Source organism: Dipodomys ordii, unplaced genomic scaffold (genome assembly GCF_000151885.1).
Source record: "Dipodomys ordii isolate 6190 unplaced genomic scaffold, Dord_2.0 Scaffold175, whole genome shotgun sequence".
In the NCBI taxonomy this organism is placed as follows: Eukaryota; Metazoa; Chordata; class Mammalia; order Rodentia; family Heteromyidae; genus Dipodomys; species Dipodomys ordii.
The window spans coordinates 628,077-638,085 of NW_012267391.1; the positions used below are offsets into that span (position 1 = coordinate 628,077).

General features: G+C 39.7%; 1 protein-coding gene across 1 annotated transcript in view; it reads right to left on the minus strand.

Annotated features, from left to right (window-relative positions):
* The window catches only part of Gnb4 (guanine nucleotide binding protein (G protein), beta polypeptide 4), a 42,171-nt gene extending 32,242 nt beyond the window's left edge, over positions 1 to 9,929 (minus strand). Inside the window, exon 1 of the mRNA XM_013033686.1 lies at positions 9,797 to 9,929. The gene's annotated coding sequence lies outside the window, so the exon portion shown is untranslated. The remainder of the gene's footprint in view (positions 1 to 9,796) is intronic.
* Positions 9,930 to 10,009: the final 80 nt, after the last annotated feature.

Genomic DNA, 10,009 nt, shown 5'->3' on the forward strand with positions numbered 1-10,009 from the left:
TCCACACCCTCAACCTTCCACATCTGCAGCAAACTAAATTTTACAATATCCCTATATATAATAGTCATATATATGTATGTATATATATAGAGAGAGAAATCTGGGGAAAGAATAAGGTCAGTTATAATAGCTAGCAGGGATAAGGAACATCCAGCATGAGAAATCATTTAGTGAATGACATGTAAAGTATCCTTTGCACTGATTCTCACTATCCATATTGGGAATTATGCCATAATATCCACATGGCCCTTGACATAAAAGATTCCCCACCCTGTCTACATAAGTTCAGTATACTCATGAAGAATTTCTCCTGAACCTCCAAGAGGAAAAAATTCCTGTCTAGGAAAAGACAGCTACACTCTCTAATTGAAACAAAGGATTACCATCTAAAACTGTAAAATCAATTCCTGCAAATTGACAATAAAAAAATCCAATAGGAAAAGAGTACAAAGATACAAACTGAAGCCAGGCACCTGGCTTCACGCCTGTAATCCTAGCTACTCAGGAGGCTGAGATCTGAGGATCACGGTTCAAAGCCAGCCTGGGCAGGAAAGTCCATGAGACTCCAATAAACCACCCGAAAACCAGAAGTGGCGCTGTGGTTCAAGCGGTAGAGCACTAACCTTGAGCTGAAGAGCTGAGGGACAGCACCCAGGCCCAGAGTTCAAGCCCCGAGACCGACAAAAAAAAAAAAGATACGAACTGACTACAACAACAACAAAACTATGGAGCCTACTATATAAAAGTAATTATTCTCACCCTCACAACCCTAGAAAATGCAAATTAAAATCACATACAATATCACAGTTACTGATTTTTAAAGAGAATTTCAATCAGGTGTATGCAATATCTGTAGAAAAACAGTAACTTGTGTTCTGATTAAACAATTCTCCAGAAAACCTGGCAATATCTAAGATATGCATATCTTTCGATGGTAATTCAATTCCACTACTGGATATATAAACCCTAAAAGATACTCCCTTGCTAATACTCAAGAGTAAGGCTTAACTATTCATATAGCACCACTGGAAATAATACAACCAGAACACCAATAACCACTGACAGAACAAATAATTATTGTGTTTTCACAGTGAGTTATTATACAGCAATGAAAACGAATAAATATAGTAAGATACAACGACATACATGAGTCATAAAAAGGTTAAGAAAAAAGTTTCAGCATAATACTCCTTTCATAAAATTCAAAAACAACTGAAAGAGTTGAATGCCAATGGTCAGGCCTCTAGTCCTAGCTACTCAGGAGGCTGAGATTTGAAGATTGCAGTTTGAAGTCAACACAGGCACAAATCTGTGAGTTTCCTACCTCCAGTTAACCAGCCAAAGTGTAAAAAGAGAAAAGCTAAACTTGAGCAGAAAAGACTAAGCAAAATTGCAGAGGCCCTGAATTCAAGCCCCAGTACTGGCACATACACACATGAATACACACAAATAAAAAGCTGAAAGTAATATATAAATAGATAACATAATTTTTTAAGCCAATGAATGATTAAAACTTCCTTACGAGGAAGGAAGACACAAATAGTTGCAAGTCCAACGTTACAGGTTTTTATATATTGATAAGCACACACATATGCATATATATTCATATATGCATACATACACACACATATACATATCACTTTGAGCCACAGCACAACTTCTGGCTTTTTAGTGGTTAATTGGAGATTGTTTTGATTGATTAATTGGAGATAAGTGTCTCATGGGAACTTTCTGTCAGGCTAGTTTTGGACGTGAGTCTCAGATCTCAGCCTACTGAGTAGCTATGATTACAGGCATGAGCCACTGGCATCTGGCTAAACCTAAATATATTAAAACAATTGATATATGGATGAAAACCTAAGTATATTAAAACAATTGACATGTAGATGAAAGGAAAAAATATGGAAAAATATTTGTTACTAACCCAACTCTTTCTCCTGAAGTCCACTAAAAACAATAAATTTTAAATAATAATTTTTTAAATAAGTTTAAATTAAATGGGATGGAATAAAATAAAGAAAATGAGGCTTAGACATTTTAAAACTTGCTTAATATTGAAGTAAAGGATGAGTTTGAATCAAAGCATAAATGACTATGTAAGCTTGGCTCCTACCTCTTCTGACACATAGCTTCTTCTTTTTTTTCTTTTTTTTTTCTCATGCCACTGGGGCTTGAACTCAGGGCCTGGGCACTGTCCCTTGGGTCACAGCTCCACCCCCAGCATTTTAGTGGTTAATTAAAGATAAAATTATTATGGGCTTTCTTGCTAGGACTGGCTTCCAACCATGATCCTTATATCTCAGCCTCTTGAGTATCTAAAATTACAAGCCGGAGCCACTGGCTCCCAGCCATGTTGTCTCATTTGAAAGGTCATCTCATCTGATTTGCTACATCAGAGTGATAATGCTCTGTTTAAAATTTATTCCTGTGGCTTTCATGATCCCACCCCCCCCCACACACACTGTAATGTATGATTCCTCTTCTATCTTTTTGGGTCCCTTCGTTTCTTTTTTTATTTTTTCATTTATCGTGAAAGGGTCCCTTCATTTCTGATTTCTGTGTGTTTTCCATGGTTCTATCTTCAGTCAGCAAATTAAGAAACTTCTTCTGGGAGGGAGGAAGGAAAGACAGAAAGGAACTTGAGAGACGTTCTTACTTTCCTTCAAAACAAAACACAAAACAAAATAACAACAACAATAACAAAAAACCTAGAGGGTTACAATTTAATAGTCAAAACATTTTTGTCACTAGTGATTTTCTTGTTCTAGGTTAAATTGGGCTGCTAATCACACTCTTTGAGGTGGATTGAAACTGCACAATGCCTTCAATTTCACTTACTAAAACTCTTTCAACACGAATATCTGATTAATTTAACACGTCTTAGATAATACTATTATATAGTGAAAGCATTGTTGAGTAGAAAGCAGCACTCAGTTATCTTTTAAAAATTCAGGTATACCAGTAACAAATATCAGGATCCCAATGAGCCATTTATTGTATCCAAGCCAATTTGTCAAAAAAAAAAAAGACCACTGCATAATTCAAATAGCCTTCTCAGTCCACATCCTGACATGTCCTTTATTAAAGCGAGGCAATATGTAGTCTATACAGTCACACTACTGTGCTAGTGAATGCTATTTTAATCTATACAAGACTGGAAAATATAAATTCTTCTGAGCAATAATTATTTTCATAATGGTCATGAAAGTTCATGTAAGACAAGAAAGAGTTTTTTGGGCTGGGAATATGGCTTAGTGGAAGAGTGCTTGCCTAGCATGCATGAAGTCCTGGGTTTGATTCCTCAGTACCACATAAACAGAAAAGGCCAGGAGTGGTGCTGTGGCTCAAGTGGTAGAGTGCTAGCCTTGAGCAAAAGAAGCTCAGGGACAGTGCCCAGGGCCTGAGTTCAAGCTCCAAGACTAGCAAAAAAAAAAAGATTATTTAAATTAGTACTTTAAAAGTTTGAACACAAACTACTTTTACTTCCTAAAAATCTACATTAGAAAAGTTAATTTCAAATTTATTATGATTACATTTTCTAATACTCTGGCTTTCTCCTTGCAAGGCAGATATATACTTTTTTTTTGTGAAAATACCGTACAGAGGGGTTACAATTACATGGGAGTGTATACTTTTTATATTTTATAAAATGATTAACAAAAGAAGGCATTTAAAGCCTTTATGATCATTCTGACCATAGAATTTTTTTAAAATTTTTTATTGTAAAGATACTATACAGAGGGTTACAGTTACACGAGCAAGGTAATGAGTACACTTCCTATTGAGAATTGTTACCCCCTCCATTCTTTTCCCCCTACCATCCCTTCCCTCCCTACCTTCCCCAGGTTCTTTTTTTTTTATTGTGATTAAGTGATTACATAATTTCCCAAATTTCACAGTATTGTGGAATAATGATGCTCATTTAAAGTCACAAGTTCATTCTAACTTTCCTGGAGCAAATTGTCTATCACAGTCTATAACATATAACGGTGTACACATATACACCATACATGTGATCAGCAGCATGGGGATATTTAGTAGTGGTTTGACCAGATGAGTGGGAGTTCTTTGTTTCTTAAGTCCTGTTAATTTTGTCATATCACCTAACATTTTGGATTTAGCATCCACTTATCAGGGAGACCATGTACCGTTTGTCTCTTCGCTCTTGGTTTACCTCACTCAACAAGATTCCTTCTAGCTCCATCCATTTCCCTGCAAATGCCATTATTTTGTCATTTCTAATGGCTGCATAATATTCCATTGTGTATAGATACCACAATTTTTGGATCCATTCATCTGTGGTGGGGCATCTGGGTTGTTTCCATATCCTAGCTATTGTGAACAGTGCTGCAATAAACATGGAGGTGCACGTGTCCTTGTATATTGGTTCCTGTTGTTCAGGGTAGATGCCTAGAAGTGGTATGACTGGGTCGTAAGGGAGGTCAATCTTTAGCTTTCTAAGGACCCTCCAGACTGCTTTCCAAAGTGGTTGTATAAGTGTACATTCCCACCAGCAGTGTAATAGGGTTCCTCTTTCTCCACATCCCCTCCAGCATTTGTCGTTGGCTGATTTGTGGATGTGGGACATTCTGACTGGGGTAAGGTGGTATCTCAGGATTGTCTTTATTTGCATTTCCTTCGCCACCAGGGATGATGAACATTTCCTCATGTGTTTCATTGCCATTTTTATTTCTTCATTTGAGAAGTCCCTCTTTAGTTCCCTTGCCTATTCAGTAATTGGTTTGTTAGGTTTGGGAGGGATTAGTTTCTTGAGTTCCCTGTATATACAGGATGTTAACCCCTTGTCTGATATATTGCTGGTAAATATTTTTTCCCAATTAGTTGGTTGTCTTTTTAGCTTGGTTGCAATAGATTTAGCTATGCAGAAGCTTTTTATTTTAAGGTAGTCCCATTTGTCGAGTCTCTCTCCAATTGTTGTGACCCTGGGACTCTGTTCAGGAAGTTCCTTCCTGTGCCTATTAGTTCAAGTGTTTCTCCTACTCTGTCCTGCAGTAGTTTCAGAGATTCAGGTTTAATGTTAAGGTCTTTAATCCATTTTGAGTTGATGTTGGTGCATGGTGATAGGCTGGGGTCTGCTTTTAGTTTTCTGCATGTGGCCGCCCAGTTTTCCCAGCACCAGTGGTTGAAGAGGCTGTGTTTCTTCCATTGTATGTCTTTGGCTCCTTTCTAACCATAGAATTTAAAAACACATATACCTCCCCCAAGTATTCCATATACAAATATTACCACATGTCCAGGCAATAGTGGATCATGCCTGTAATCCTAGTTACTAAGAATGCTGAGGTCTGAGGACTGTATTTTGTTTGTTTGTTTTTTTGGGTCTGGTCGCGGGGCCTGAACTCTGGGCCTGCGCACTGTCCCTCAGCTCTTCAGCTCAAGGCTAGCGCTCTACCACTTGAGCCACAGCGCCACTTGCAGCTTTTTTCATTTTTGCTTATGTGGTGCTGAGGAATTGAACCCAGGGCCTCATGCATGCAAGGCAAGCGCTCTAACACTGAGCCACCTTCCCAGCCCTGAGGACTGTATTTTGAAGCCAGTGCCTGAACAAAAGTCTGAGATCCTCATCCTCAATTAACCACCCCAAAAAGCCAGAAGTAGAGCTGTGGTTCAAGCACCAGACTTGAGCAAAAAAGGTAAAGGACACCACCCAGAGCCTAAGTTCAGTATTTTGTTTTTGTTTTTGTTTTTTGGGTCCGGTCATGGGGCCTGAACTCTGGGCCTGGGCGCTGTCCCTCAGCTCTTCAGCTCAAGACTAGCGCTCTACCAGTTGAACCACACCGCCACTTCCAGCTTTTTCCGTTTTGCTTATGTGGTGCTGAGGAATCAAACCCAGGGCCTCAGGCATACAAGGCAAGCGCTGTACCACTGAGCCACCTTCCCAGCCCCAAGTTCAGTGTTTTGATACAGTTCATTTTCTCACCAAACATTTACTGAACATGCCAGGTATTGGGTCTAACACAGGAGTACAATTTAGGCCCAGGTCTTGAGGAATTTACAGTCTCAAAGGAGACAAATATATAAATGCATATATACCGGGGTCATAATTCTTTACATTTTGGGGCCAGATATACCTCAGAATTTCAAAATTTTTAGGATTTTTTTTTTTTTGTCAGTCGTGGTGTTTTCCAGGTTTTTGCTGATTTACTGGAGGTAAAAGCTTCACTGACTTTCCTTCCCAGGCTGACTTCAAATCCTGATCTTCAGATCTCAACATCCTGAGTAGCTAGGACTAGAAGTGTGAGCCATTAGTGCCTGGCTTTCCACCTCCATATATATATATAGATAGATAGATAGATAGATAGATAGATAGATGTAGAATTGAAGTCCTGTACTCAAAACTTGTAATTTTTTTCTCCTGATACCTTAGATTATTCATTGAAATATAATTAGTTCATTTGTTTCTATCTGTACATAATTGGGGTTTTAAAAGTAAAAGATGGGAGTAGGGAAAATAGGAGAAAAATGATGGAGGGGTGACAAGTTCTACAAGAAATGTACTCACTACCTTACGTATGTAACTAAACCCCTCTGTATATCACCTTGATAGTATTTTTTGAAAAGGTTAAAAAAATAGAAAAAAATCTTTGGAGTCCCTCATCTTGTTAATTTTTGTTTTGTGCAGGTACTGAAGCTTGAATTCAAGGCCTGGGCACTGTCTCAGCTTTTCACTCAGGGCTGGCACTCTACCACCTGAGGCCACAGCTCCACTTCTGGATCATCTTGTTAATTTTAACTCAGAATAGACACAAAATTAGCAAATTTCTGATATTCGAAACTACACAAAAAGGTTTCAAAGCAGTGCTATTTCTCTTTCCTCTCCTAGTTTACTCAGTTTGGTGCCCCTGCCTATAGCTTATAAGGTTTCTCTTCTGTATGTATTTTTATTCTGTTAAACAGAAAGAAAGAAAAAGGTTTTCTTAAAGTAAAGCTGAAAAATCATGGTTAATTGTCTTCTTCAAAGTTCAGAGCCTCCATTTTGAAGCAGATATAAGGTATCTCCTGAAGGTACTAAAGTAGAATACTGAGATAAAGAAATGTTTTTTTTAAGGTAAGAGGCATAAGTGTTTATATAATAATGTAAATAACTTCAAAAATGGAAAAATGGAAGATGCACTGTCCTCCAAGTTCAATGGCTCAAGCTTGTAATCCTAGCTACTGGGGAAACAAAGAATCAAGGTTCAGGCCGAAGGGGACAGAGGCAGATCTTAAGACTCCATCCCATACAGTGGGCACAATGCCTAGCCAGTTGTGAATCACACAACTGTTATCCCAGCTACAAGAAAAGCACAAGTAGGAGGATCAATGCCCAGGCTGGTATGAGCATAAAGCAAGAGCCTACCTTGAAAATGGTTCAGCATGAGGAATATTAAAGGGTTCCTATATTCCAAAATAGATTGCCATTTTGTGTTTATTTCTAGGTTTGTCTGTTTTGGAACAGAGCCTTGCTAAGAAGCTCAAGAAGAACTCAAACACAATCCTTTTGCCTCAGCCCCCAGAGTACTTGGATTACAGATGTGGATGACTACACTAGTGGTGCCATCTTGTTTGCAATCTTCCAAGTTAGTTACATGTATGTCTCTAGAGAACTTACATTAAAATAGGGTTACTATTTTGGATGGACAATTAAGTCTTCACTACCTAATTTGTGTTAATAGGGCAACTCCTCTCTAGCAAAGGCTCTGATTTCTGACATTTTATAAGGAATGGGGATTGTGAGGAAGATGGTTAATGTAAAGATCTGTGTAATATTATCGATAGGTAATAGCAATCATGCTGGAAAAATAAGCACATATCTCTGGAATGTCTAGCAAATTTTAGGAATATGCTAAGTATTGATTACAGAGCAGTCCTCATGGCCTATAATCATTAAGTGAATGTGACACAGAAAAAAAAAAAAGAACAAGAAAGTCAGAGACAAGGGAAGCTTGTCTTCCTAGTTATTCTAACTACATAACCACTGGCAAGTTACTTAACATCTCACAGACATGTTTTCCTTACCTGTAGAAGTGGATAACATTTTCTTTGCCAAGTTTCTGAGATATAAAAAGAATAATACATATACTATCCCTGGCCCAAAGAACTGTTTAGTAAATAGTTACTATAATAAAGCAGATTAGATTAGTTAGCAAGTGAAACTAACAACACAGCTGCCCAACTTAAACACCTGAAAGAAATCACACCATGGCGGCAGTATTTGGTAAGGCAGAAAAATATCCAATGCTTAGTTACAATTCTTAATTTTGAATGGGTCCTAGCACCTATTTTTAAAACGTAAAATATGTGCTGACAATTAAGCATCCGTGATTCAAAAGAAATAATTCTACGGGCTAACAAAAACCAAAAATTCAAGATAACTTCCCACATAATATGTATGGGTTCGTAGAGGTGAATTTAAATGCATCATAACTCTGATAATCAGTTTCACAATCCTTTATATATCCTTTATACATAAGAGAACTAACAATATTCAATAAAGTTCCTATTTCAGTTTCAAATTAATCTACAGACCCAAAGATGACACGAAAAATCCTTAAATGATATTTTACCAAATACTGAAATATACAAAAAAAAATCAGAGTTCAGGAGTTTAGGATCAGTAATAAAGCAAAAGCTCCATGGCAGAGAGTAAAGGTAAACATTTTAAATCTACATCATCTATGAGAAATACTTTGGGCTTATTTTACATAAAGAGTGTGCACCCTGTCTCTCCTGATGTACTTAAGGGTCATAATCTCAATTTGCAACACTGAGATGGACTAATAATCAACAATTAAACTCACACATGTAATCCTAGTTATTCAGGAGGTCAGCCTGAGGGCAGATCTGCCATTCAAAGCTAACCCTAGCAGGAAAGTCTATGAAACTCCCATCACCAATTAACAACCAAAAAGCTGGATGTGGAGCTCTGGCTCAAGTGATAGGGTGCCAACATTGAGTCAAAATGGTAGGAGACAGTGCAGTGCCCTGGGCCCTGAGTTCAAGCTTCAGTACACACACACACTGCCCTAAGAAAATTTCCTGGCAGGGTGTTCACACTGAGCTGTTTTTGTCAGTGGCTTGGTAGAAAGATATATTCTCCTTCTTTATTGAAAAGACTAGGAGTAGTAGGAAAGGGGGAGGGGTGCAAAATAACAGCACAATACTCTGCTATAAACAAATGAAAGCCTGTTTAAAAAATTTGGAAATTCGACCTTCCTTGCCAAACAGCAATTTAAACGTTGAAGCATCAAGCAATCATTTGTGTTCTGAAACAGGAAAAAAAAAAAAAGAAAAGAGAAAAATTACATGCCAAACTTAAGCATTCAAACTCAAACCTAAAAAATAAAATAAGCCCCTGGATATTATATCATTTCAAAACTAAATTAAGCATGAAACTGCCGGACTTCTTTACACTCAGTGGAGAACTTTTATGAGCTTCCCACGGGGCTCTCCGTCTCTACCCAATGACCCTTCCAAGTCTCCGGGAAGAGCTGCTGTCTTCAGTCCCCAGCTGCCGCTCCGAGGCCAAGGGAGACCCTGTCGGTCTGGGGGACTCCGACGGTTGCCCGCCCTAGCAGCGACCGACACGGGCCGGACCCGCGCGGCCCGCGCCGCCCGTCTGTCCCTCGACCGGAGCGCGCTCAATACGGGGTGATCAGGGGGGAGCCCAGCTCGCCCAGCGGCGCCACGCAGGCTGGGCTCCGTAGGGCGACTCCGGGCACCTCAGGCCCTGCGGGAAGCCCGGGATCCCCGGCCCGGAGATCGACGAACCGCAGCTCCCGCACTTGCCACCTACCTGGAGGAGCTGCCTGGGTCCGCGGGCGCTCGGCCGCCCTTCGAGCGCGGATTCGGGGTTGCAGTCACAGCGGACCACTGAGACCGGAGCCGCCGACCACACCCAGCCGGCTCGCCTGCTTGCCCGCCCAGCAGCCAACTCCGCGGCGCGAAGAACCCGGGCGTGGACGTGGCGTGAGGCGCTAGGCACGGGGAGCGCGGCGCGAGGGGCAGG